At 32.9% G+C, this 6,676-nt stretch overlaps 1 pseudogene; it reads left to right on the plus strand.

The window, feature by feature from the left end:
• The first annotated feature begins 1,435 nt into the window (after positions 1 to 1,435).
• On the plus strand, positions 1,436 to 3,392 carry LOC110648148 (uncharacterized; annotated as a pseudogene).
• The last annotated feature ends 3,284 nt before the right edge of the window (positions 3,393 to 6,676 follow it).

The raw sequence follows: 6,676 nt of genomic DNA on the forward strand, positions 1-6,676 counted from the left end.
GACCTAAATAATGCATTGGGCTCCAATAAGTAAATCGAGCCTATTGGTCCAGCCCAAAATCAATCTCGGTTGATGTTTGAAGAACGTTGTCTGGTTTAGTTTTGGTTTGAACATGTATGAATGAACTTTGAGGCCCCAGTCGGTTCTAAAAATCATTTGCATTTCCGATCCGACTCATAAAATTCATGCTGGACTAGACAAACCCAATCCAATCCATTTCAAAAGTATCTTCTAAGTTTTTCTAAATTTCAATGCTGTGATATAAAATAGAATTTTTTTTATTAAAATTGATTTATTATAAATAAAAATATAAAATATATGATGGAATTTATTTATTAAATATATGAATTTTAATTTTTAATGAGTGAGATGGGATGATAAAAGTCTCTTCTTTTCTTAATCAGTGATTTTGGATTCGAGTCTTGAATATATAGCATCTTTAAAATTTTGGAGAGAGCACTTTAACTCTCTTTGTGAATTTATCCGATGCGAATCCAGATTAGTGGAGCCAGTGAGTTTCGAATATCGAGTAATTTTTATAAAAAAAATATATAAGTCTCGTATATTTATATTTTAGGTATATAGTATATTAGATATAAATGAGAATTTCTCTTTAAAATATAAAATAAAATTATATATTTCCACCATATATTCAAAATTTTCATATATGTTTTATCATATAAAATTATGAAAAAAATATTTAAACTTAACCCACTATAAATCTAAAATATAAATAAATAAATAAATTTTACTTTATATATATATTTTTTAAAAATTCATATATATGTATATGTATTAATTAGATTTATGTAAACATTTCTAAAGTAAATTATAAATTAATCTTTCAAATATTTTAAAAATCATTAGTTTATTCATAACAATTTAGTTTTTAAAATTGATTTTATTAATGGATTAGTTCATTTAAATTAATTATTAACTTTGTAAACTTTTTTAAATTTAAAATAATTTAATTCTTAAAATTTTATTTTATTAATAAAATAATTTTTTAAAAATTAAATTATTTGAAATTAAAAAAAAAATGAAATTAATTGACCTATCATTAATATATATAGGATCAAATTTCATACAATAAAGTGTAAATAAAAAAAAAATCAACTTGTCGTACTAATTTATATGTAATAAGGACTATCAAGTCTCTCTCTCCTTGATCTCCATTTCCTTCTTCTTCCTTCCGTTAGGAGCAATGGATGTGGAGCCAGACCTAAAGGAAGAAGCCCTTGTTCTCAAAACTATAGCCGAGACGAAGTACACCAACTCCAATATCAAATCTGCTCTTAAAAACGCCAAGAAAGCCCACCGTCTTTCTCCAAACATAGAAGGTCTCTCATCAATGCTTACAGCGTTCAAAATCCTCAGTGTGGCCTCCAAGACCTACTCTGACATCACGGACTGGTACAAGATCCTCCAGGTAGAGCCTTTCTCTCATATTAACACAATTAAGAAGCAATTCAAGAAGTTGCCTTTAATCTTTCATCCTGATAAAAACCCTTATTTAGGATGTGAAGAGGCATTTAAGCTTGTGGGTGAGGGGTTTAGGGTTTTGTCTGACAAGATTAGGAGGAAAAATATGATATGAGGTTGAGGATTAAGCCTCAGGAGGAGAGGATTAATGACAGCACTTTGGTGGAGACATTTTGGACTGCTTGTTCGAGGTGTAGGCTTTTGCATCAGTTTGAGAGAAGGTATTTGGGGCACAATTTGGTGTGTCCTAGTTGTAAGAAGAGTTTTGAGGCTGTGGAGGTGGAAGAAGGGGATAAGGAGGACAATGGGGTGGCTAGCGTTAGAGTTAGGAGTGAAAGGTTGAGGAGAAAAGTGGTTAGTGCTGAGGGATTCAGAGACTTGGGGTCTAAGCAAAAAATGGGTAGTGTTGCTTCAAGGATAAAACTGAGTGATGGTGGAAGGATTGAGGAGTTGAGGTCAATGGGAAATATCAGGAGCAGTGAGAAGAAAGGTAGCGTAGGTTTGACGAATAAATTAGGCGTTGGTCAAATGGAGGGTCAGACAATGAGGAATGTGAACTTGAAGGTGAAAGAGCGTGGTTCTGTGGAATGGGTTGGTGGGAGATTGAGGACTGGAGGTTTGAAGAGGAAAACTAGTACTGTTGATGAAGTCTTGGTGCGATCAAAGCCAAAAAGGGTGAAAGTTGGAGAGGAAATGATGACTCTAGCAGAGATGAAGTTGGAAGCAAAGAAGAAAGCTTTTAAAGAGAAGTAGAAATTGAAGGAGAAGCAGAAGCAGAAGGATGCAAGAAAGATGAGAAGTGAGAAAGAGAAGGAAGAACTTGGGGTCTTGAAGAAGCTTAGGAATATAAAGTATAAGAAAAGTGCAGCTTCAAAGAAGGGTGGAGAGATGGAACTTGAAGAAGGAGGCACCTCGGATGAGAGTAGGAATTAAGAGGCGTGTTGCATTAGGGAAGAGTATAAATTTGAAAATTGGGCACCATAAGGGTTTAAGAAGTGGAGATTTTGAGATAATGACAGTGGAAGATTCTGATTTCTATGACTTTAATAGAGATAGAGTGGAGAGGAGTTTTAAGAAAGGGCAAGTGTGGGCTACAATGCTACATATGATGATGACAAAATGCCAAGGAATTATGGCTTGATTGACAAAGTTGTTTCTGTGAATCCTTTTGAGGTGGTGTTGAGTTTGTTGGATCTTCAATGTAACGGGGATGAAAGATTGATTTCTTGGGAGAAAACGGGATTTCATGTATCTTGTGGGAGATTTAAGGTTTCTAGGAAGACAACCATTAACTCCCTGGATATCTTTTCACACATTGTTGATTGTGAAAGGGCAGCAAGAGAAGTTTATAGAATTTATCCGAAAAAGGGTTCAGTATGGGCACTTTATAATGAAGTGGATTTAGGAGTGGAAGAAAGAAATCCTTGTGCTAGAGATAAGCAATGCTATGAATGGGGATCTTCAATGTAACGGGGATGAAAGATTGATTTGTTGGGAGAAAACAGGATTTCATGTATCTTGTGGGAGATTTAAGGTTTCTAGGAAGACAACCATTAACTCCCTGGATATCTTTTCACACATTGTTGATTGTGAAAGGGCAGCAAGAGAAGTTTATAGAATTTATCCGAAAAAGGGTTCAGTATGGGCACTTTAAAATGAAGTGGATTTAGGAGTGGAAGAAAGAAATCCATGTGCTAGAGATAAGCAATGCTATGAAATTGTTGTGTTTTTAACCACTTACAGTGAGATGCATGGATTCAGCATGGCCTACCTTGAGAAAGTTGATGGATTCAAGACTGTATTTAAGAGACGAGAAGTTGGATGTCATGCTATTAGATTGCTTGGGAAAGATGAAGTTTGGTTGCTTTCGCATCAGATTCCTTCAAGGAAGCTTTCTGGAAGTGAGGTCCCTGCTCTTTTAAAAGACTGTTGGGAACTTGATCCTGCTTTGCTTCCTTCTGATTTTCTTATTGATTAAGCAAGATGATCTCTAGTTGGGAAACTGATGTTCTGAGGTTTGATTATTAGTTAAGCGTTACTTTTGGAGATGTTATTGCGCCTCTCTTCTGTATATGGCTATTGTGACAATGCCTTGACTGTTAAGCTATGTTTGGTTGCCGAGAAATGGGAGGAAAGCATGAACATTAGGTTTTCTTGGGCTGGACTTTTAGTGTGGAAAAGGAAAATTTTAGTTATCAGCTGTCTATATTGCCTTGGACTAAACCATTTATTTTTCTATTTTTGGATAAGTGATGTAGAATCACTGTTGTCAATTCTGATTTTCTTTTATTTTCTATTGCACTCTAAGCTACAAGACAGTATCCTCCTCTCTCCCTCATACTCATTCATCAGAAGCCTTGTTTTTCAGTTCTGTCAAACTTTTATAATATTTTATTTTTATTCTCATAGACTTTATTCTGCTTGAAAAACAATGTTATTAAACAAAAGCTTAGTCTAATTAAAGCTTTTGGGTATTGCAGTTACTGTTACAGTGAAATATTGGTGGTTTATGAATTTGTTGACAGCTCATGTGGATCGCATTATTTTATGCTGCTTTAGAGATGGTTGCTGGACTTGCTAAAATAAGAGGTTGGGGAAATAAAAATTCATAGTAGATATGAGTACATTCACTTTGGTTTGAGTAGATGGCTGGAAATGTGAGATTTGAATTCGGTTCAGCTAATCTGGACAAATTAGGTTTTACAGGGAGCTATCCAAATCGGCAGCAGGGGAGTTATCCTATTGCCCCTTTGGATAGGCCTGGAAACTTCCAGGAGGGCAGCAAGAACCGGATGCTTGGTTTTGGACCTAGTACTCAATGGGGTTGTGCTTTATCAGATATGTTCTCGCTTACTATTTGTTGTTGGATCCTATTACAATGGGGGATAAAAATATGCTAGGTTAGATGAGTTAAGGAGGGTTCTAAGGATATCTCTTGGGAGTGCCACAAAAGATAATTCTTTTGGAGCTGCTCACTCAAAGCCTCCCCTCCAATGGCTACAGAGGAAGTGAAGTGCTTCAAAGCAAGTGTATCAGAGGACAGTTTGAGGCCAGGTAATTTTTGAACTGTTTTAAAATAGTTGTTGGTTGGTAGTATTTTTTTTAGCTGATCTTGTTGCTCCTTTGTAACAGTGGCATGTATGTGTTAGATAGAAGAAGCTTTTTCTGTAAAATAGAAAACTAAACTTTTTTCTGTTTATAATTATGCTTGCATGTGTGGCACAAAATATATTATAATCTTTATTTTTGAATATAGGAGGTAATGGCTTGTCATTAGAATATTTCTTTCTCCGCCAAAGATGTAAAGTTTCTTTTTGTCAATATCAGGGTTAGAATAAAAAAAAAATGAATGAATCCTTGATAAAGTTGAACATGTAATGCGAAGCATTGAATTTGAAGAAGCAACAAAGGAATGAGATATTGATGAGTGAATGACTGGGACGGGTCGAACTTTATGAAGATGGGAATTTGGATTCATCGAAATACTTCTGATCTTGGAACTCAAAGATAGAGGACAGGACTAAGAATATTGTTTTGAAATAAGCAGATTCAGTCTTCAGTAGCAGAGTTATGGGTTTGTACATGAACAACTTCTCAAAATTTCTCTCTGTAATGTAGAACCAATAGGATATTTAGGGGATTTGGGGTGAGAAACAAATTCTCCATTTGGAGAGAAACTAATTCTCTAAAAATTTTATTAAATCTCAATTGTCAATAATATCATAATAATTAAAAACTAATTATTTAGAAACCTTAGGTCCAATTTATAGAGTTTTGCAATCCTTTAGGATTAGAAATCCTAAAACAATAAAATATTAATCCAATACTAATTAAGAATTTTAAATAATAATAATAATAATAATAAACTTCCTAATTCTACATTTGACTATAATACCTAAACTCAATTCTCTTTCAATACTGCATCAGAATGCCATTGCAGTAATCATTGCTAACATCCTAAAGCTAAAAGAGAAGTAGGACCATGAAAAGATGATATTTTCCTTGTCACCAGCCTGGTAAGTAAGTAGGGCTGTGCACGGTTCTTGGGGGAACCGAACTGAATTGAAGAACCATACCGAACTGACAAGAATCGTACTGAACCGAAATTATTTTGATACTTTGATTCGGTTCTGATTCTTCACTAAGAACCAAACCAAAATCGTACCAAACCAAAACCGAATTTATACATATATTTTTTTATATTTTTTTAGATGCATTATATACTTTCAATGTAATTATATATATATATTTATATATGCATATATAATTATAAACTAAATACAACCTAATATTATATTTCATTTTTCTATATTTTCTTAATAATTTTAGTTATAAATACATTAAATTACTTTTAATTCTTAATTTTATATATATATATTAATTCTTAATTATATTTGTATCTTATAGTTAAATATTATATGATTAATAAATAATTAAAATGTATATTATTATATATTTATACTATTATATTATATAATATATTTTATCTTAAATTATATGTGCACCTTATAGTTAAATATTATATAATTTAGGATATATTATATGATATATTATGTATAAATAACCCAATTCAAAATTTAAATGCTAATTTAAGTATGACTTTTTAAGAAAGTAATTACATAAAATTATTTTAAAAATCGAGAACCGAACCGAAACTGCACCGTACCGAACCCGAATTGAAGAATTGAGAACCGTACTGAACTGGAACCGAAACAATAAAGAACCAAATCGAAATCGTACTGAAATTTTGGTTTGGTTCTGGTTCCTAAGCAAACCCTGAACCGAACCAAAACCGAACACCCCTACTGGTAAGTATCTTGAGATATACAATTTGATGTTTCTTGTGTGTACAGATTAATGATCATGTGTTTATTTACACTTCTATTGCAATTATGTTCCACAAAGGAAAGAACAATTCATCTATTATTTCAATAATCTACATTATAAAAAGAAAAGCATTCTTATGATAATGCGATACAAGTGCATCTCTTTTTTGGTTTTGGGCATTTTTTTTTCTCAAACTCTCACTGGGTAGTTTGTTAGAGATTTAAGAGTGATTTTGTCTTCTCTTCATCCTGCATCAAAATTCAAAATCACCACTATTTAATTGGTGTTTAGAGAAACTTAAAGGAAAGTGGTTTTGCTGGACAAGATATGGTTTCTAATGAAACGTTTGGATTTTTGCTGTCATTCC

Source organism: Hevea brasiliensis, chromosome 3, assembly GCF_030052815.1.
Source record: "Hevea brasiliensis isolate MT/VB/25A 57/8 chromosome 3, ASM3005281v1, whole genome shotgun sequence".
Taxonomy (NCBI): Eukaryota; Viridiplantae; Streptophyta; class Magnoliopsida; order Malpighiales; family Euphorbiaceae; genus Hevea; species Hevea brasiliensis.